Here is a 22,369-nt window from a genome sequence, read left to right on the forward strand (position 1 = left end):
AATCTAGATTTTGATTACTTCTTTAGTTTTATCACTCATACCTTGATCTCAAACTCTACTCTTAAGGTGGGATAAATTATTTAAATTCTTGAAAACTAACTGCATTCATTCTTGTCTGTGGGCACACAAACATTCTTTCCTTTCTTTTTCAGATCCTCTGCCAACCTCAAGCTGGTCCTTGCTTGCTCCTTAGGACTCATCTTTGAAGTGATGCTGTTCATGGTATCCCACATGCTAAACACAGTGCCTTAGGTATAGTGAGTGGTATATAAAGATGTATGGAATAAATGAATAAAAAGACTCCTGTGTAGATAACTTATCTCTAGATAATCTCTTCAATTCAACACAAATAATGCTGCTTCATCAGTCTCTCCTGAGTATTGTTTATTAAATGATTTTCCTTTGCTTAAAAAGCCATTAAATTTTGGCTTGTTGTTTGTTGCTTGTTGTTGTTTGTTGCTGTTGTTGTTGAACTAAAGTGGAAATACCTCTATCTGCATTTTAGACTCTTTATAAGGCGGTCACTATACCTCTGCAACCTAATTTCCTGCTGCCCCCCAACAGAAAGCCCCTTCTCTGGTCTACTGATTCCTGAGCACTCCCTGCCCATCTATACATCCATCAGTTTGTTTTTTTCTCCTTACAACATCTATTTTGGTACTTTCTTCTTTTTTGATGCTCTATCCTATAAATGAACAGCTCAAGGCCAACATATCTCATAAAGCCTTGGAACTACTCTAGCCCATACTGATGACAATAACAACACTTCAGTCATTTATCATGTGTATTTTGAGAATGTTATTTGACAGATCTTCTTTAGGTACTGGGACATAAAAGTAAGCTGGGAAAAGGCAAGAAAACAAGTTAAAACAAATTAGACATATGATTGCAAACTGTGACAAATGGTAAAAGTAAGGGGCAACGTAGAGAATGTTGGATATAGGTAGGGAGTTAAACATACAAGTCAAGATCTCTGTGGTAGACAGAATTCTGAGAGAAATCCCGATAGGCCCAGCCCTGTATAATTTCCTCCCCTTATTTGTGAACAAGATCTTAATTTGCTTCTAATGGGTAGCATATGAAAAAGGTAAAGCTATTTTATAGAATTAATGTCCTAAATCAGTTGTCTTAAATTAATTAGAAGAGAGATTGCTTCAGTCATGAAAAAGAAGGAAATCCCACTGTTTATGACAACATAGATGAACTTGGAGGACATCATGCTAAGTGAAATAAGACAGACAGAGAAAGCCAAATACTATATGGTCTCACTTTTGTAGGGAATCTAAAAAAAAAAACAAACAAAAACAACACCAAATGACAACAAAAAAAGAACTCGCAGAAACAGACCAGAACAGTGGTTACCAGAGGCTGAGGGGTTAGGAAAATGGGGAGTTGCTGCTCAAAGTGCTAAAGCCCTCAGTTATAAGATAAGAAAGTTTGGGGGATCTAATGTATACCATGGTGACTATAGTTAATGACACTATATTGTGTACTTAAAAATTGCTAAGAGAGTAGATCTTAAGCATTCTTACCATACATACACAGAAAAGGTACCTATGTGAGGTGATAGATATAATAATTAACCTGACTGTGATAATCATTTCACAATGTATATGTACATCAAATCATCATGTTGTACACAACAAAAAAGATAAAATAAAATGGAGAATATCTTGGGTAGGTAGGACTTAAGCAGGGGATCCCTTTAAAAGAAGTCCAAGACTTCCCTGGAGCTAGAGATGCTCTCCTACCGGCTTTGAAGAAGCAAAAAGCTAGCTACGAACTTCTTATGCAGAGGGGTGGTCTTTAGGAACTGAGGCTCTTAGTCCTATGGCTATAAGAAGTGAACTCTGACAATAAGCTCAACAAGCTTAGAAGACATTGGGCTTCAGATGAGAATGCAGCCCAGCCAAGAGCTTGAGTATAGCCCTGTGATACTCTGAGCAGAAGATCCAGTTAAGTTGCTTGTGACTTCACTGCAACGAAAGATATCAGCGATAAAGAGGGGCATAACATAACAGTAAACAGGTCAATTTTCCAATAAGACATAACAACCCTTAACATATATATATATATGTACATTTCTATCAGAAATGTGCAGAGCCAGCAGGCAAAAAAATCATTAAAGGCATAGTTAAATAACATCATGAGTCAACTGGATATAATGGACAGCGATAGTACTTCATTCAACAATAGCAAAATACACATTCTTCTCAAGTGTACATGGAACATTTACCAAGATAAGCCACACTCTGAGCCATAAAACAGGCATTAAAATTTTTAAAAGAATAGAAATCATAGACTGTCTGCTTTCACATCACAGTGGAATTAAACCACAAATCAATAATAGAAAGATGGCTGGGAAATTCCAAAGTGCTTTGAGATTAAACAACACATCTCTAAATAACATGTAGGTCAAAGAAGAAATCACAAGAGAAACCTAATATTTTGAACTAAATGAAAATAAAAATACAACTTATCAAAATTTGTGGTATGCCAGAAAATAAGTACTTAGAAACTTAAAGCACTGAATGAATACGTTATCCAAAATCAAACATCTAAGTTCCTACATAGAAAATTAGAAAAAGAAGAGCACATTAATTCCAAAGTAAGTAAAAGAAAAGAAATAATAAAAATTAGAACAGAAATCAATGAAATTTAAAACAGGAAATCAATAGAGAAAATCAACAAAACCACAAGCTGGTTCTATGAAAAGATCAATGAAATAAAAAAGTTTCTAGCCAGACTAATTAAGAAAAAAAAGACATAGGAAACATGGCTAATATCAGAAATAAAAGAGAGAACATCAATATATATCCCGTGGAAATTAAAAGCAAATAAAGAAATGTTATGAACAACTCCATGCCCACAGATTTGATAACCTAAACAAAGTGGATTAATTCTTTGAAAGACACAATCTGCCAAAATTCACACAAGAAGAAATAAATAGCCAATCCTAATAGGCCTATATCCATTAAAGAAATTGAATCAATAGTTAGTAACCTTCCAAAACAGAAAGCACCAGGCCCAGATGGGTTCACTGGTGAATTCTACCAAACACCAAAGGTAGAAATTATACCAATTCTTTACATTTTCTGTCAGAAGACAGAGGTAGGGAATAATCTCTAACTCTGTCTATGAGGTCAGCATTACCCTAATACCAAAACCAAACAAAGCCATTACAGGAAAATAAAATTTACAGAGCAGTATCTCTGACGAGAATAGACGCAAAAATTTTCAACAAAGTATTACCAAATCAAATCCAACAATGTATAAAAATAATTATACACAATGACCAAGTAGAATTTATCCCACATCTGCAAGGCTGATTTAACATTTTGAAAATCAATTAATGTAACCCATCACATCAACAGACTAAAAAAGAAAAATCACACGACTGTATTAATAGATACAGAAAAAGCACTTGAGAAACTCCAACTCCATGATAAAAATTCTCAGTAAACGAGAGACAGAGAACTTCCTTAACTTGATAAAAAATATCTATGAAAACCCTTCAGCTAACATTATACGTAATAACGAGAAACTCAAGGATTTCCTGCTAAGATCAGGAACAAGGCAAGGATGTCTCCTCTCATCACTGCTTTTCAACATCATATTGGAAACCCTGGTTAATACAGTAAGATTTTAAAAAAGGAAATAAAAGGTATACAGGTTGGTAAGGAAGACATAAAACTGTCTTTGTTTGTAGATGACATGATCATCATCTATGTAGAAAAAAAAGACAAAAAAACCTCCTGGAACTAATAAATGATTAAGATTGTAGGTTAGGTTAATACACAAAATATACAAAAATTAATCACTGTTACTACATATCAGCAACGAACAAGTGAAATTTGAAATGAAAAACAAAATGTTATTTGCATCAGTTGCCCCCACCCCCCAATTAAATACTTCGGTATAAATATAACAAAATATGTGTAAGATCTGTATGAAGAAAACTACAAAATTCTGATGAAAGAAATCACAGCACTAAATATGTGGAATGATATTCTATGTTATGGATAGGAATACTCAATATTGTCAAGATATCAGTTCCTCCCAACTTGATCTATAGATTCAATGCAATTCCAATCAAAAATCTCAGTGAATTCTTTGTGGATATCAACAAGCTGATTCTAAAGATTATATGACAGGCAAAAGACTCAAATAGTCAAGACAATATTTAAGAGGAAGAACAAAGTTGGAAGACTGGGACATTACTCAACTTCAAGACTTAATGTAAAGCTACAATAATCCAGACATCATGATATGGGGAAAGAACAGAAAAATAAGTCAATGGAACAGAATAGAAAACCCGTATTAGACCCCTTTAAATATAGTCATCTGGTTCTTGACAAGGGAGTAAATTCAATAAAACAAAGATAGGTTTTTTTTTTTTTAACAAATTATGTTGGAATAACTGGACATTAATGTGGAAAAACAACGAACCTAGACATAGAACTTACACCTCTCACAAAAATTAACCTAAAATGGATCACAGACTTAAATGTAAAAAAAAAAAATATATATATATATATATATATATATATATATATATATATATATATATAAAACCCCTAGAAGATAACTTGAGAAAATGTAGGTAGACCTTAGGCATGGCGTTGACTTTTTAGATCTAAAATGAAAGGCACAATTCATGAAGGAAAGAATTAATAAGCTGGACTTCATTAAAATTAAAAAATTTGGGGGCACCTTGGTGGCTTGGTCGGTTGAGTGTCCGACTTCGGCTCAGGTCATGATCTCACGGTCCGTGAGTTCAAGCCCCGCGTCGGGCTCTGTGCTGACAGCTCAGAGCCTGGAGCCTGTTTCGGATTCTGTGTCTCCCTCTCTCTGCCCCTCCCCTGTTCATGCTCTGTCTCTCTCTGTCTCAAAAATAAATAAACGTTAAAAAAATTTTTTAAAAAATTGAAAAATTTTGCTCTGTGAACATCATCGTGAAAATGAAAACACAAGTCACACACTGGGATAAAATATTTGTAAAAGATTTACCTGATACAGGATGGTTATCTAAAATACACAAAGAATTTTTAAAACTCAGCAATAAGAGAGTAAACAATTAACAAACGGCCAAAGAACTTAACAGACACCTCACCAAACATACACAATGGCAAATAAGCATATCAAAAGATGCTCCATATCCCAGGTCATCAGGGAAGTGCAAACTGAGACAACAATAGGGGCACCTGGATGGCTTAGTCAGTTAAGTCTCCCTGACTTGGCTCAGGTCAAGATCTCATGGCTCCTGAGTTCGAGGCCAGCATCAGGGTCTGTGCTGACAGCTCAGAGCCTGGAGCCTGCTTCAGACTCTGTGTCTCCCTCTCTGTCTGCCCCTCCCCTGCTTACGCTCTGTCTCTTTCAAATAAACATTAAAGAATTTAATAAAAAAATAAAAAAAATCACACTGTATGTTAGCCAATTTGACAATAAATTATATTAAATTTTTTTTTTTTTAAATTAAACAAGACAACAATAAGATACAACTATCGGACCATGCACCTATCAGAAAGGTCAAAACACTGACAATGTCAACTGCTGATGAGAATGTGGACCAACAGAATTCTCACACGTTACTGCTGGGAATGCAAAATGGTAGTTACTTCAGAAGGCAGTTTGGAAGTTTCTTAGAAAACTAAACATACTGTTACCACAGAATCCAGTAATCATGCTCCGTGGAATTTCAGTTCTCCTAACAGAACTGAAAACCTAGGTCTACATAAAAACTCGCCCATGGATGTTTAAAGCAGCTGTGTTCATAACTGCCAATGCTGGAAGTGACCAAGATGTCCTTCAGTAGGTGAAGAAATCAACGGTAGTCCTTCCAGACAATGGAGTATCATTCGGTGCTGACAATAAATGAACTATCACGCTATGAGAGCCATGAAGGAAACTTACGTGTATATTACTTGGTGAAAGAAGTCAATCTGTAAAGGTTATACACTATATGATTTCTACTATGTGGCATCCTTGAAGAAAAGGCAAAAGTATGTAGACAAAAAGATCAATGGCTGCAGGGGTTAGAGAAGAGGGACGTATGAAGAGGTGGAGTACACAGGACTTCTAGTGCAGTAAAATCACCCTGTATGATATAGAATGCTGGGCGCATGTCATTATAAATCTGTCCAAACCTGTAGCATACGTAACATGGAAAGGGAACCATAATGTAGACTATGGATTTTAGGTGATAACGATGTGTCCTTGGAGGTTCCTCAATTGTAAGAAATGCCCACTCTGGTGGCGGAAGCAGGTAATGGGGAAGGCTCTATGTGTATTGGGATATGTGTGGCAGGGAGATATGGGAAATCTCTACCTTCTACGCAACCTGAAACTGCTTTAAAAAATAAAGTCTATCTAAAAATAGTGAGAGAAAGAACTCCATTTCAGTTAAACAAGTTCAAGCCATTAACTGTAAAGAATAGCTACCAAATTCTGAATAATCTGGAGAGAAACAGAGAGGTTGAGAATTGGCACAGAAAACTCGCAAACCTTGAGTTGGATGCATATTTTCCTGAACATAATATCATGGTTCCAAAAGACTGTCCATCAAACCTTAGATTGGGACAATGAGATTTAGAGCAAAGCAGGCTGTAAGGAATGTGGATGTTTCCCTACTGAGACTCCGAATGACTAGGGATGCAGGGATGGAGAAGATACCATACCATCTACTCTTCTTATTAGCTACGGAGTGATCTCCCAGCTCAGGGTACTGTAGGAGAAAAAATAAGGGAGGCCACAACTTCTAAATTACAACACAGAATTAGAAGCCTGAATGTTTAAACATGAGAGCAAATGGAACAAGCTGGGTGAGACAGTGTATTCTAGATACAACCCTGGAGCTGCAGACTTTCCCACTATACCAGCTCCTGCAACTCTACATCCTCGGCTCCCATCAAGAATGGGGGGGGGAATGAGAAAATGGCTATGGACTAGAGACATAGGTGCCAGACAACAGGACAGGGTGATGATGGTGGAGGAATGGGGATAATAATCAGGCAAACAAAAATTCAGGGAGGACAAATCCATAGGAGCCATCCAGGAATAAATTCCTTGAAAATAAAATCCAGCCAAGCACAAAATAAATCAAAGTAACTCTGAAAGGGAAACGGTAATGAAAGGACTGTTTTGAGCACTGATTTCATTTAAATATGAAAATATAAAATTTGACATCATAATACAAATATAACAAAAATCTTAGACAAGGAAAGGGAATTAGAAGGATCCATCGCCTTAAAAATTTTTATTTTGTTAACATACAGTAAAACTGACTCAAGGTGCGGGGGGTGGGGGCGCTGCATCGAGTGTTATAAATGTACAGGGTTCATAGAGAATCCTCTCCTATATTTTATTTTACTACGAAGGTGCTTTTTCTAAGCAGCCGAGTAGATGCCACAAAAGCAAAAAACAGTTAATCAGTAATTCCAGCTTGTGCTGACAATGAGACTTCTCAGGTAGTGATTAGGTATTTCTTTCTTTCTGATAACTATGATTTTGAGTGTAGTTTAGTTCCCTTCTGGAGACAGGCTGCACAGTGCTCTTTTGCTATTTCTTCTGTAATTGCTATGTTTTGAATGTAGGTACAAATAGAACAACAACACTATTTTCCATTGTTTGTTTTACTTATCCTTTCTGAGACTTTAGGTGAAATGACCTATTAAACATCATGAATGAAAAATAGTTGCATACTTGGTCTAGAGTTCTGCATTCCTTGTGCAGGGAATTCAAATATACTTATAACATCTAGAATTATTCCCCAAGGCACAATCTTTTACATGGATTTATTATCAAAAGGTTCTATTTGTGCAAAGTCTTATTATCATATGTGTATATTCAATAAACTTGGGGAGTACAAATGGCTTCCAGCTAATAATTACCTACACAAATTGTTCGCATAGCTGTTCTCTTTTAATGCCAAATTCTACATGGAAGTCCGCTTTCCCTATTGCTATAAATTCTAACAACTTTTAACTTCCGTTATTCATGGTCTTGGAAATTTTTTAAAAATATGAAATAAAAATATATTAACAGTTTAATAAGATCACAAAATTCAATTTCACCCAGTTCTCTCAAGTCTTAAACTTTTCAGTGGTACAGGTATCCACTGTCTTAATACTGATATAAATATAAGCTACATAAGTAGTTTGGGGTGGGGTATACAGGGACGGTGGTACAAAATCTATTATTTCCTTTATTTGAAGATAATCAAGACTTTTAAAGAACCAACTCCCTCCCCACAATGATTTGTTATTGTTTTCCCCTTATTAAAACAATGCCAAGTTCAAGCTGATTATTCATTTTTGTCTAAATATAAGCTGAAGATGAGTTATTTTTTTTTCTAGTGAGGAGTTCCTATCACAGTGAAATTTAGCCTCAACATCGTATATGCTAGCAGCATCTAGAGACTGCTTTTTCAAATTTTTCAGGAATTCTAGTCTCTTCTTGTTATAAATTATAATAACTTTAAACTGTCATATAAAAGATAAGGGGAAAGAACTCAATATTTGTATCTTTGGTTTATTGTACCTTAAAATATAAGAAGGTCTAGAAGTTCTTTTTTTTTAAACATTTATTTTTTGAGAGAGAGAGAGAGAGAGAGCAAGCAGGAGAGGGGCACAGAGAGAGAGAGAGAGAAAGAGAGAGAGAGAGAGAGAGAGAGAGAGAGAGAGAGAGAGTCATAAGCAGGCTGTGTACAGAGCCTGCACAGATGCACAGAGCCACGTACAGGGCTTGGTGCCCTGAACCATGATATCATGACCTGAGCAGAGATCAAGAACTAGATGCTCAACCAACTGAGCCACCCAGGAGCCCTGTTTTCTTGTGGGTTTTAGTCAAATATCAAGAAGCACCACTACACTTTGTCTGGTTATGTGAAAGGTACATCTCCTTAGCAGCCCTAATTGTTGTCATAGGACCATGCAAAGTATTCTTACGGGGACCTGAGGACAAATATTCCACCATACACCTTAATGGGAGGATAACTATTTTAAATAGTTATTTTGAAGTTGAATTTTTTCTGAAGAGAGAATTTATCACAAATTTTGTAAGTATTTTTAATTCAACTTCTTTTATTTTGCGCCTCATATAGAATCAACCCTCACTTTACTGATTAAGCAGAGAGCTTTATTTTTTGGTAGTTCTAACTGTATGGTACTGGGCTTTAGGTACCTGCTTCTAATACATGAACACTAACCGTGCTTGCCCACCTTCCAGACAATCTACAGTTGACAATCACAATGGATTCTAAATTTTACTGGGGCCCTGGCCAGATCTATTTTACACTACATTTTGCATTCTGTTATGTTGTGCATCTTGTAGTGAAAATCATCAGTGGTTTCATTGTTCTACAGGCAAACACCACAGGATAGATTGTCTCCTACGTTGCCTAAAACGTATTCTCTTAAGGACAGCTTTTCTTAAGTGTGTAAATATAACTTACAGATTGTTGTGGAATGATGAATGGAGATATTTAGAAACTTTGGAGAGGACACGTTACTAATGGACTAAAGAACTTCCAAACATCCTTACTCGCTTCCATACATGATAATGATCTCATCTGTTGCACAGCCGGCTTAAAATGACAGAGTATTTTACCCAATTTTTATTTTTAAAAACATCTAACCTACAGAAAAGTACCAATAACATGGTGAATACTATACAATCGTTATCTATATTAAACAACTGCTAATATTTGCCACATTTGCTTCTCTCTCCAACATTTAAAACAATTTTGCTGAACCACTTCAAAGGAAGTTGCAGAGATCACGAGATTTCACCTGCAAATGCTTTCAAATATATCTTTTCCCCAAAAAGACATTCTCCTGCACAACCCCAACATGATCGTCATACTAAGGAAATTTACCACGGATGTGATACTATTCTATGATCTACAGCCCATATTCAGATTCCTCCAACTGTCCCAATAGTAGCCTGTATAGCTCCACTCCCCACCCCCAAACCAGAATCTGATCAAGAAGGATACCTTGCAGTTAGTTCCCAGTCCCCTTTAATCCTGAACAATTTTGTAGGATTCTTTGTGTGTGGCACTGACATTTTTGAAGTATCCAGGTTGATTATATTGAAGAATGTCTTCTAGTTTGGAGTTGTCAGATTGTTTCCCTATGATGTGAAACATTTTGGGCAGAATAACTTCTCAGGTGATTATGTGCCCTACTTCATATGTGTGTCATATCACATGATGTCAATTCGTCCCGCTTGTGGCGACATCAAGTGTGATCACTTGGTTAAAAGCTGGTATCTGCCAGATTTCTTCTTGTAAAGGTATCTTGCCCACTTTGTAATTAATAAGCAACCTGTGAGATGACATTTAGAGATAGCATGAATATCATGTCCCCCAAAACCATTCACTCTGGATAATCCCTTGATGACTCTTTGTTAGAGTGTTGCAAAACTGTGACTTTATAATCCTATCATTTTTTTAAATTATTAGCTTGTACTCTTCAGTGAAACAGGGCTTTTCCTTCTAACCACCACCATCTGCATATACACATGCACTACGGGCTCGTGCTTTGTTTCCTATTCGATGTGCTCTAATCCATCACATACGTTATTAGTTTTTATGCTCAAATGATCCCACATTGGGCCTTGAAGTGGGAGTCCCTTAAACCTGGCTCTTAAGTCCCTCGGATGTATCTCCATCAGTTCTGAGCGACTCCTTACTTTCTGGCACAGAGTGTTCCAGGTTTGGCAGCTTCTCCCCTCAACTAGTCAAAGCAAGAAGGCTTTAAATAAAAAGGAGACAAACTCAACTCAATTTTAATACAGCAACTGGAATTTAGGCACCAATATTAAAACAGTATCTAAACATAGTAAGTGCCAAGTAAGTAGGTATCTTCCTTAACTATTTCAGCCATAGTTTGAAGCTTCTGTGCCATTCTTAAAAATCCTTTTTTGTTTTTGTTTTTGTTTATTTTTGAGAGAGACAGAGACGGAGTGAGAGCTGGGAGGGGCAGAGGGAGACAGAGAATTCAAAGCAGACTCCAGGCTCTGAGCTGTCAGCACAGAGCCTGACACAGGGCTTGAACCCACAGACCCAAGATCATGACCTGAGCTGAAGTCGGACGCTTAACTGACTGAGCCACCCAGGCAGCCCTAAAATACTTACTTTTAATTTATAACCTAGACTTTTATGTTACTCTTTCAATTCCATATATTTATTCTCATTTTAATTTTTGTTCTCCTTCATCCGGCTTATCTGCATACAGGGGCCATATGGACAGGTAACCTCCAAAAGGTTTTCCTCTTCTTTTCCCCAACATAATACAATCTTAGATCATTGTCTAATGCCAAAATACGCACAAATGGCACAGCATAAAACTCCCATAAGATGAAGCCTTTTAAAATTTCTATAATTATCAAGAGACTTCATATGTCATAGGAAATAATGTAAAGTAATGCTTGCTTAAGCTTTTTTTGAGGGGGGAGGTAAGGAATTCAATAGCAATTCAATTTCTTTACTTTCTAAGAAATGTAGCACTACTTAAGCCACCTCTGAATGAATCACTATTATAATACCAGAAATTGAAGAAAGAGGAGAGTGATCTTTGGGGAGATCAAAAAAGAAAGAAAAAGGTGGGGCTTCAAAGCTTTCAAGTCTTTTTTTTTTTAACGTTTATTTATTTTTGAGACAGAGAGAGACAGAGCATGAATGGGGGAGGGTCAGAGAGAGAGGGAGACAAAGAATCTGAAACAGGCTCCAGGCTCTGAGCTGTCAGCACAGAGCCCAACGCGGGGCTTGAACTCACGAACCACGAGATCATGACCTGAGCTGAAGGTGGACGTTTAACCGACTGAGCCACCCAGACGCCCCAAAGCTTTCAAGTTTTTATTTGTGTGTTTTCATCAGAATGTGAGGGTGGGTGTGAGTGGGTGTCTGTGTATAGTGTATTTGTACACACGCATACACGTGGAGTTAAAGACAGGGATGTCCAGTCCACGTTTCTTCAGCAAATACTTACTACACTGCCACGATGACCAGGCACTGCAGTGTTTTCTAGGAATAGAAGGACCGTCAAAACTACACACTCTACCCTAGTGGTTGATTAAATAATTACATGAATGTGAATTTGCAACCATCTGGGTGAAAGATAGGAATACATAAATATGGACACGTTTATGCATACAAACATATACATGTATATGTATATTACAAGGAGATTTGGCTCACTCTAGGGACGAAGAGATGGTTCACTTGAGAAAATGACATTTGGGTTGGTATTTGAAGTACTAACTAAGAGTTAAGGGGACAATATTTTGGTACGTGTGTTCATGGGTGTGGAGATGGGAGGGAGCACGGCAAGTCAAAGCAACTAGAAGAAAGCCAGTCAGTTGAAGCAGAGGGAAAGGGTGGGAACATCAAAGAGGTGAGACTGGAGGGGCCCAACATCGATGGATTTTAAAAAACCAGGTGCACAGCTTTAGGCTTTACCAAGTAATGGTAACCCATTTGAAGTGGTATGTGTAGTTAAAACAGTGATAATTACAATTGCATTTTGAAAATGCTTCTCTGGCATGTTACTGGAGGATGGAACTGCAGGGAAGCATTATTGGGTGCCAGGAGACCAGGGATGTAGGCCCTGTGGTTTTGTACACAGTGGAGGGTGAAAGATTAGACTTGGGTGATGGCCTGAGGCAGATTTGTAACACACTTTTTAAAAAAATGTATTATTGAAATGCAATTGACATACGGTGTTATATTAGTTTCAGGTGTACAATTTATAACATACTTTGGAGGTAAAAATTAACAACTGGGTGAAGGCTTTGATATGAGGTAAATGAGAGGGGATGTCAGGGATAAAATGGGAGATTGGGAGCTGGGGAAATCTGGAGGTTGTTGGGATGAGATGGGAAAAGATCACAAGTTTGATTTTGACATGTTTTACTTGATGTTTCTTTAAGACAGACAAGAAGTGGGGTGCATGGGTGGCTCAGTCAGGCATCCGACTCTTGATTTTGGCTCAGGTCATGATCTCACAGTTCTTGAGAGATCAATCCCTGTGTCAGGCTCTGTGCTGTCAGTGCAGAGCCTCCTGGGGATTCTCTCTTTCCCTCTTCCTCTGCCCTCCCCTACTGGTGCATTCACTGTCTCTCTCAAATAAATACGTAAACATTAAAAAAAAAAAAGACAGATTAGAAGAAATACCAAACACATAGCTGGGTCTACAAGTGGGGAACTTAGTGGGACTTCTTGAGAGGTAATTATGTCTTAAGGAGTGTTCTGCATAAAATATATGCCAATAATTTCCAGGAATTCTAATTGAAGAGTAGTTAGTATAGATATGTTGGGAAAATTCAAGGTGAACCAAAGTTCTAAGGTATTAGATAAACAATCTCTCCTACTTCGGAGTCTGGTAATTTGCAAATCCATTTCTATTCTAAATGCTGTTATAACTCTCTGAACTGCAAAATCTGAAAATATGACTCTCCTGGACTTTTTAGCAAACCACAGAAGTGATAATGTAAGTATAGGATAAATACCTAAAATATTTAACAATCGGTACATTTGGATTTTGGCCACAAATAACCAGTAAGACCATCCCACTGCATCTAGCTGACTGCCAACCCCATCCCAGTAATGGAGTCTCATTCTCTAATGGCAAAAGTTCCTAATTGAAAACAGAGTGCAAATATTAGAAAGTAAAAGAGTGTTAATGGTTCCTGCTTTTAGTCCAATAATGTTGTTCACACATAAGCATTTTTTTTAATACGTTGAGAAAACTAATTGGGGGGGAATAAATTACCCTCACTCTAATCTGTTCAAAGAAGGCTGTGGGAAAATCAAATTTATTTAGAGATATGTTCCTAAAACATCATGCCTGCATTTCAATTTTGGAATTTCTTTTTTAAAGTAGATAATCAATGCCATCACTTTATTTAAATCTTCACAGACTGTATTTGCTTCAAGTAACGTGTACCTATAAGTCACAGCTCTAATTTTCTCTGTGATCATAAAGGAAACAATAAAAACGACTACAAAGCTAAGTGAACTCTGAGCTTCTTGCTTCTGAAACTAATGGAGAAGCGAATAGTACATTCTTCGTTTGAATTGACAAAATTGTCTTATTTCGCTTTCCCATTTTCACATATTGCTAACAGAGGCTTCTGAAATTTCTTTCACTACACTGACTGGATGTATTCTTCCTTTTCTTAACCACATTCTTTAGTGTGTTAGATCTCAGTTTAGGGTAGTAGTGAAGTGCGACAGTAAAAGGGGGTACGATGAGGCCAGTGACTGGAAGAAGTCGGATCTGTTTACTCTGGCAAAAAAAAAAAAAAAAAAAAAAAAAAAAAAGGTTTTTCTGTTGTATGGTGGAGTTAACAGTGCAAAGAGGGAGGAGGTCTTTGCTTTCACAATCTCTGCCTCTATTCCCTAGAAGAGTAAAAAGCATAACAAGAAAAGGCAGATTTCCAATAAAATTTCACTGCCTACGCAGATCTTTGTGCTGCTCAAATGAAAGAAACTCCTTACTTTCCTTATCACCTCCACAATTCAACACCCTCAATTTCACCTTCTCTCAATTCCCACTGCGCCACTACACTCTTATTAGAAATTGTAACAAAAGTAGACCAAATAAAGTTAGGGGTCAGTCTGAGGTTGAGCGTTGGGCCATTCAATTGACCAAGAAGCTTCCAGTAAGAATGAACAATATACAGCAGAACAATCATAGATTAAATTGTGTTGTGCACAACTGCTGCAGCCCCTCTGTAGGAAAAGCTATCTCTCATGACTGGGTAAATGCCCTTCCCGGTAGAGAATCTTGTGATTGCGTGAAAACAATTGGCTATTCTTTCTCTCTCTCTCTCTCTCTCTCTCTCTCTCTCTCTCTCTCTCTCTCTCTCACACACACACACACACACACACACACCATGACTTTCATGTTAACTGCTAAGAGTCTACATTAAAAAGTTTCTTTCTTTAAAAATAAGAGATACACAATGTTATAAAAGACATCTAAGATGGACATGGGAGTGGAAAGTAATCTAAGAAAATAACCAATTCTTACTTACAACTTGGTAAGTTCAAGACGCTCACTGCAGCTAATACTGGAACAGCATTTCGTAGAACTCTTAATTCTCAAAAGCGGGTCTTATGCTATGGTCTGGTAGTGCAAATATTAGAAGTGAAAACTTTGAGTTCCCCTCTCAATTCCCTCCTTGTTTCTAGGGTCTCACACTGTCCCGTATGTTGCATATACAGGGAATCTTCAAAACCTTCTTATTTCTCTGCAAATACTCTATATTTTGCAGAGAGCAGAGATGTCGGTGTGCTTTTAGTGTGTCAACAGTGCAGAGGCTACATACAGGTAGGACAGACACCACAGCAATCTAACCACTTCTCCTGGCCCGACTCCTATATGCTAGCACAGGACACATTGATTTCAAGCAACATAAAAAAAATTCTAATACAACACTTTATTGAGGTGGTAACAGATTTTGGCCTCTTCTGTGAGCATACTTCACAGCACTGTTTTAGGGTACAACTTCCGATATTGGACCCGTGCAGTTCTTTGTTTGCATAAAGATGTTTCAAGGGCATTCAAAATACAACCCCCAAAATATCTCCTTTTCTGTTTTCTCAGGGCCTGAAATTACATGTGTATACATATATGTATGTACATATGACATGTACATATATACATATACATACACACATGTGAGTGTGTATATGGTCTCTGTCTGTATGAAAGCCTTCAATGCTTTTTGGAGACCTGCATTTAAACAAGGTTCAGGCCTAGGAACACTAAAATACTAGTCAGCTTGCGTTTTAGTTTGTCAACACTCATAGCCACCCACCAAAGAGAGATTTCTAAGAGAAGGGAGGACCAGAAGAAGTAAACTCTTATAAAGGTAACAGTGACAGAAAAACATCAAAACATGAGCTTGAGTTTGAAGGTCAGTGGATCAGCAGGACAGTTCCATGTAAAGAAAATAAAGATAGATGAGTAAAGGCATGAAGAATAATCCATGCCATCATAAAAATCTTGTTTATCTAGTCCTATGGATCTCCTCAGGGTGAGAACGCCACTAGAGAATATTTTGGGAAGGGATGGGTACACTCTGGTTTGTCACAGTTACTGGGACAGGAGAGTATGGTCAGCTTTCAGTGAGGAGAAGCAATGCTAGTTAACAAAGAATTTCCCCAAATAGCCCACACAACATGCAGTGTCCCACTGAGCTAAACCTATAGTGAATATCAGCCTATAGAATATGGTACATAATCATAATTAAACATTTTATACGAATTTCCACTGAAAGCCCAGAGATTGACAATTCAAGTTGCTGCGGCAAGTAATTTAATCATTCCACGTAGTCTGTCTCCTAACTCCAGAATTGACAGACCACGATAGTAATAGAAAATAACCTTAAAGAGGCAATATCAGCATAAATCAATAATTTTCATTTTAGAAATGTTTTACCTGTTATTATTGATGATATGGTGGGTAACCTGCAGAATCCCTTGAAGTAGAGTTCACACTAGTAACAGGATGAAACTATTCCATAAAATAGGTTTGGAATTTTGGTGCAAGTATATTAATAGTATTTATTCTCTCATTTGCAGAATATCACACTTCCACATTTTCTCCATCCTGACAGTCTATAATTTGACTTGGCATATTTTCCCTGGAACGATTCCCATTATATCCTTTATCACATACAAATAAGTCTGGTTTGTAATTATCCCAACATACTTTCAGTCTATCCTGTTCTTTCACCTTCTTATACTTCTTGTATAGAATGTTTTATTTGTCTTCAATCTAAATTTATTCGTTACATATACATGCAAGCTTCTGCTACTTTAATATATGCTGCAGTGAAGACATCCTCAGACATTAGTAGAGTTGCAAATCACAAATTAATTTTAGTTTACTGCTCCTTTTCACTACAGATATATTTGGTAACTAAACTATTGATGAATTACATACATTTCAGGATTACATACATTTCACAAAATGTTTGCTGTTAAAAAAGAGACTAAGAGGGTTGAGAACCACGGTTTGGTCCACAGTGAGCACTCAGTGGATGATAGAAGATAAAAAAGTCACAAGCCTTCTGCTTCTACCTCTGTACCATTTCATTTCATGACTATCGTGTGGAGCTGATACTCTGATGGCCAGAAAGAGTTAACTCCCCTAACTACCCAACTTACTACATGGGAGCTGAATGAGTCAGGAGATCAGGTTTCTAGTTTCTGCTCTGCCACTAACTACCAGTGTGACCTTTAGCTGCTCACAGTGATCACCGTGGGTCCCTATTTCCTTAACTGTAAAATGAGGGCATTGGAATAAATTACTTTAAAGGTCCTTTCCAGCTCTATAACAAAATGCATAATTTTGATTCTAAGACTTAGGCAACTGATCAGAAGAAACTGATGCCTTTAACAAATGTATATAAAATATATCCTGTGGGTCTCAATTATATTTCCAACCACAATATTTCTTTTAAAATATTCAGTCTAAAGACTCAAGTCTTTAAAAAAATGTCACATCCTATAGAAAATAAAAAATGTTTTCTCAAAAACGAAGTACCCCTACACTTTCAGTAGCGAGCACAGGTATTATGAGAACATAGTCACCACTCTGACGGGGGACACCTACTTTATTGCCATTCTGCTCACTGCGGTAAAAGTTACAGTTTTAGTTTTTGCTTTGAATTCTTGAAATCAAAATGATCTTCTCTGCTTTTCCAATCATATATTTTTAGCAGCTCTAACCTTCCCCACAGAGGCTTTCTAATAGTCCACAGAACTAACAACGCAACAAAATCTATATACAACTAAACACTGACTATAAACAAGGTGTTTAACAGCCAGTGGTATGGTGTGAATCAACTTCTTGTTCAAGTAACTATTTCATCCACAACCAATTTTACCCTAGAGATTTGAAAAACACAATAGAAATCTGTTAAATTGCCAGTCTTGCTGAACTTCAACTATTTTATCAACCAGGTCCTCGGTAACAATAGATACTTGAGAGCTTCCCTTCGATGAAATGTACTTTGATTTGGAGCATAGGAACAGAGATCAAATGGGCCAAACATCTTATTCTGGTGGTGTTTCTCCTTTAGAAAGTACCTATGTAAGGCAAAGAACTATCACCTTAACACATACATATGTGTATGCTTTAGTAAAACCTCATGCTTACAGATTTCAGCTTAGTAAACCAGAATATTCCTGTTGGGATTTCTGGAGTACCCCACTATCATTTAAAAAAAATATTAATCACCTAGCTTACATGTAGAGTGGGATTGAATTTCTCCAATTTTGATTGAATGACTTATTTTTCCCAGAGACATGTCTAATTCTTAAAACATATTCATTAGATAGGTATACAGTCAAGTCTTGATCATGTTTCTGTGAATTACATGTATTCTACAGCGAAGCTGCCAGGCCAGGTTTGCTTATTTCTATCACCCGGCTCATTTCTGGGCAGCCTGCCACCTCCCTTTAAATCGTTTTTGGTGTTTGAGGTATATAAACTCATTTAAAAATTAACCTAAATGAAACAAAATAATTAGAAAGGCAACTTGCCCACAATAACAATGAAACTCTTTTTTAAACCAAACATGTAATACGTTCCAAAGACAAAAACAAATGACTTTTTAAATAACCATGATTTTGGATTATCTTTGTCTCTATTCTTCTCATTAACATGAATAATTCAGGGTGCTTACTATACATAGTGAAACTATTTCCCCTCAATAATTCATTTTTAGTATTCAGAAAGTAAGATCTAACACATCCTTATGTATTTACAAAGGTTTAAATTAAACCATATTTTTAAAGGCAACTTAACTTTCAAAATTATCTATATAGTTTGGGTTCATTCCCTTCAGTGCTATCCTGGTAATAAGTAAGGAGAATCTTATGCTTTCAAGGCAAAAGCAGTATAGAGCAGTGTAGCAGATTAGAAGGTAGAAACCTCACATTTCTTTGGTTCTTGATGTTCTTCTAGTACATATAAAGTATTTGCAAAGTGTGGGCAAGATTGCCGATATCTTTTTCCTTAAAAATATGAAAGTGCTTTAGAACACTACACCTAGATTTGAATAAAAAGAATTTCCCAACATTCTGCCTGCATCAAAGGAACAACATATTTATTACGCAACTTAATTTCGAGTGCTAAAAACATCCTAACGTTCCAGGTGTAGCTACAGCAAACATCCCTAAATATGAAAGGCTTCTTGGATTTGGGGGGCAGGACTCAAAACCCCAAATATTGTTCCACTGATGACATAAACAAGATGAGGGGTGTGAATCTACCCCCTGGTTACATACAAACCCATCCAGGTTCCCAAACACAAATATAAAGACTACTTACAGAGACATGTTATTGATATGCTAGGCGACACCTACACCCCGATCTACGTGGGAAACAATGTGTATATCCTAGGTCTACTTAATTTGGGGTTTGGAATATTAAGCTCCCGTTTTGTAAATTCTTCCTGGGAAGATGTTTTATCCTTCTGGAAACACACTAAATTTTTGGAGTCACGGGGCTGTTTAATGCACTGCTTCAGAGCACCAAATGCTACCCTTGTGACCAGCAAGAAAGGGAAAGAATGTCATCAGGAGGAGCTTGCAGCTGTACTAATTCTCAGCTTCTCTTTGGTAACAAAAAGGTGGGAGTGGGGGGACAATCAGGTTTCACTGGAGTAGACACACCAGCTTTGGCCAAAGGCTTTAAAACTTTTTTGATTTCTTCTTTCATTGAAAATAAAAGGAGAGGAGTTTATAGTATAACAAGCCAACCACGGCAGTCGCCAAAGTTGGGTCAACATCAGATAGCATGGCAGATTTCAGGATATTCATGGAAATGTATGAAATGAGGATGTATGTTTTGATACCTGTGAAAATAAAACATTGCGTTTTAAGTAAGTGGGAGAGAACAGATGGTTGGTAATGATTTAAAACATTTATGTATTTGGACTGTCACCAAGCCTCTGTATTAAAAAATATGGTGTTTAGTCAGTACATACCAACATCTATCTGCAAGGTGTTCATTTTCTAGAGGATGCTACTATAATAAAGGAGATAAAACTCAAATGAGGCAAGAGGAAAATCCTTCCTGCTTTCTCAGAGCATGCAATGTGTGCCATTTCTCATTGACTATATTCAATCAAAATGTTGTCTGTGTGACGAGAGGATTTTCATTTTTCTTCAATAACTGGTCAACTGTAAGTGTCCAGGATTGTATTCCTTCTGAATGCTTTGGCTAGAATTCTAATTTTGTTCTGTGTATTTGATTCCCTTTGACCGAAGCCCTTAAAACCCCCTTAAGCAACAACAAAATTGGGTAGTCCAGGGTAGTCTTGCCCATGAAGAAGGGTAACAGGCATAGTGTAGACAGGCATATGGTGTTATGATTATGTACTGGAATTGGCAGGTGCCAGACCACTGAATCAGGAAGACAGATAAATACTGGATATTGTCACATTGTATTTTGGTGAGTATATGTGAGTCCACAAGAAGCCTTTGTCCGTTAAACCCAGTGAAACAGTGACAGAACTGTACACAGAGAGATTAATGCAATGTTTGGAGTTAGAGCGAAGAAAAATAAACACTGTGAACAATACTCTTAATTACTATCAAAACTACTGAAGCGGAGTCCCATTAAACATCTCCAGTGTTTTGATTTGGTTCCGATAACATAGTGGGGAAAAAGTCACACAAACACAAACTACATCATGTACTTGCCATCCCTTTCAAAACCCTGGAAGATTCGGGAACAGTTTGCCGGTGGGAGGGAACTGGGGGGTGGACCGCAGGCAGTTGAGCCAGGAGGAGCAGCCGTTCAGGCTTTGCACCTGTGAACTTACTTGGAAGTAACTCCTGACAGTCATCAGACAGAACACCTTTTAGCTCTCTAACAGAAAAGTGCTGGCAGACAGGATGTTCAAACGGGGCAGAAGAGCGAGCGGGTAACCGTGACCGTAGGAAAGTTAACGGCAGCAGCAACACAACAATCACGCCGGTCCTACTCTTCCCCAACCCACTTCATCCCTCCCTCCTCCCCCCCACCACGCCACCCCTCCCAACCCCTTTGCTGGGGCCCGAACGACCCGGGCTGTGATTCTCCTAACTTGCCTCCCGCACTGCCCGCAGCCTTCGCAAGAGCTTTGAGCAAAGTCTTGGAGCGTGAGGCCGATGCAAAAGAGGCATCTCTGCAGAGATGCTCATCTTTCTGCCAAACACGCTGGAGGACCGGATAAACCGGCATCAGAAACTCAATACCGTGCCCTGGGTGTCCTCCTTCCAGCCTCTGCTTGCGCCAAGTGGGGGCTGGCACCGGGCATCCCGGAGCCCGGGGCGCCCCGCCGGACCCAGGAGTCCAGCACAGGTAAAGTTCGGGCGCCCGTCCTCCTCCGGCGCCCTTCTCAAAGTCCTCCTGTCCCCTCCACCTCCCGGCCACCCCGCCCCTCCAAGCAGGTCCAGTAAAGTGAACGGAAGTGGGTTCACACATTGGGTGCGGAACGAGGAGGAGAAGGGGTACAAAGGCAAAGAAAGACGCCTCCGGCATCCAACCGAGGTGAAGTACCTGAAAAGGTGAGGATGCGCTTCCCCGCCCACGCAGACCCCTCTACCTCGGGTGCTAAGCGCTCCCCGCGACCACGGCCCCCACCGCCCACCCCATCCCCGGCCCCAACCCGGTGCGCTCACCTCGCGAGCACCCGCCGGCCGGTCCCGCTCCTCCAGGAGCGCAGCTTCGCGGGAAACTTCCCCGCGCTCCGGGGCAAACTCGGAGGACTCCTCCCCGCCGCGGGCCGTCGGGTGCGCAGGGGCGGGCGCGGCGCGCGGGGAGCAGGGGCGGCGCGGAGCCCGGCGCTCGCCCTCGCCCGTCCGCCCGGCTGGCTGCGGCGCCGCCTCCGCTCGAGCCCGCTCCCGCTCGCGCTCCGTTCCCGCCGCGGCCGCCGCGCCCCCGCCCGCCCCGGCGGCTCCGCCTCCCGCCTTTATCTCCCCAGCCGCGCGCCGCCCGCCCCGCCGCCCGCCGCTCGGCCTCGGTCGCCCTCTCTTCCCCGACTTTCCGGCTTTTCCTCCGCCGGCCCCTCGCCCTCCCTCCCGACCCCGGCCCGGTCGAGGCTCGAGTGCCATCCGGTCTTGGTCTGGGAAGTAATTATCCTCGCCCTTTCCTAATTCACCTTCCCCTGTTCACCTCTGCCCCGTCTCGGATTCCTTTCCCAGGTGTTCTACAAACACCCGAAGGACAAATCAATAGGTTGGCAGGTTATTGCAAACGTTGACTTCAGAATCTTAGGATTTCTTGTGCTTCGCATATTGTATATATTTAGGTTTATGTAAACACCTTTTATATATGTATATTTATACACACACGTATGCACA

General features: G+C 39.0%; 1 protein-coding gene across 4 annotated transcripts in view; it reads right to left on the reverse strand.

Annotated features, from left to right (window-relative positions):
* CHST9 (carbohydrate sulfotransferase 9) overlaps nt 1-21,910 on the reverse strand; it is a 243,332-nt gene extending 221,422 nt beyond the window's left edge. For all 4 annotated transcript variants that reach the window (XM_019815104.3, XM_006938827.5, XM_019815103.3 and 1 more), the window contains exon 1: nt 21,689-21,910. The gene's annotated coding sequence lies outside the window, so the exon portion shown is untranslated. The remainder of the gene's footprint in view (nt 1-21,688) is intronic.
* Between the last annotated feature and the right edge of the window lie 459 nt (nt 21,911-22,369).

This window comes from Felis catus, chromosome D3 (genome assembly GCF_018350175.1).
Source record: "Felis catus isolate Fca126 chromosome D3, F.catus_Fca126_mat1.0, whole genome shotgun sequence".
Lineage (NCBI taxonomy): Eukaryota > Metazoa > Chordata > Mammalia > Carnivora > Felidae > Felis > Felis catus.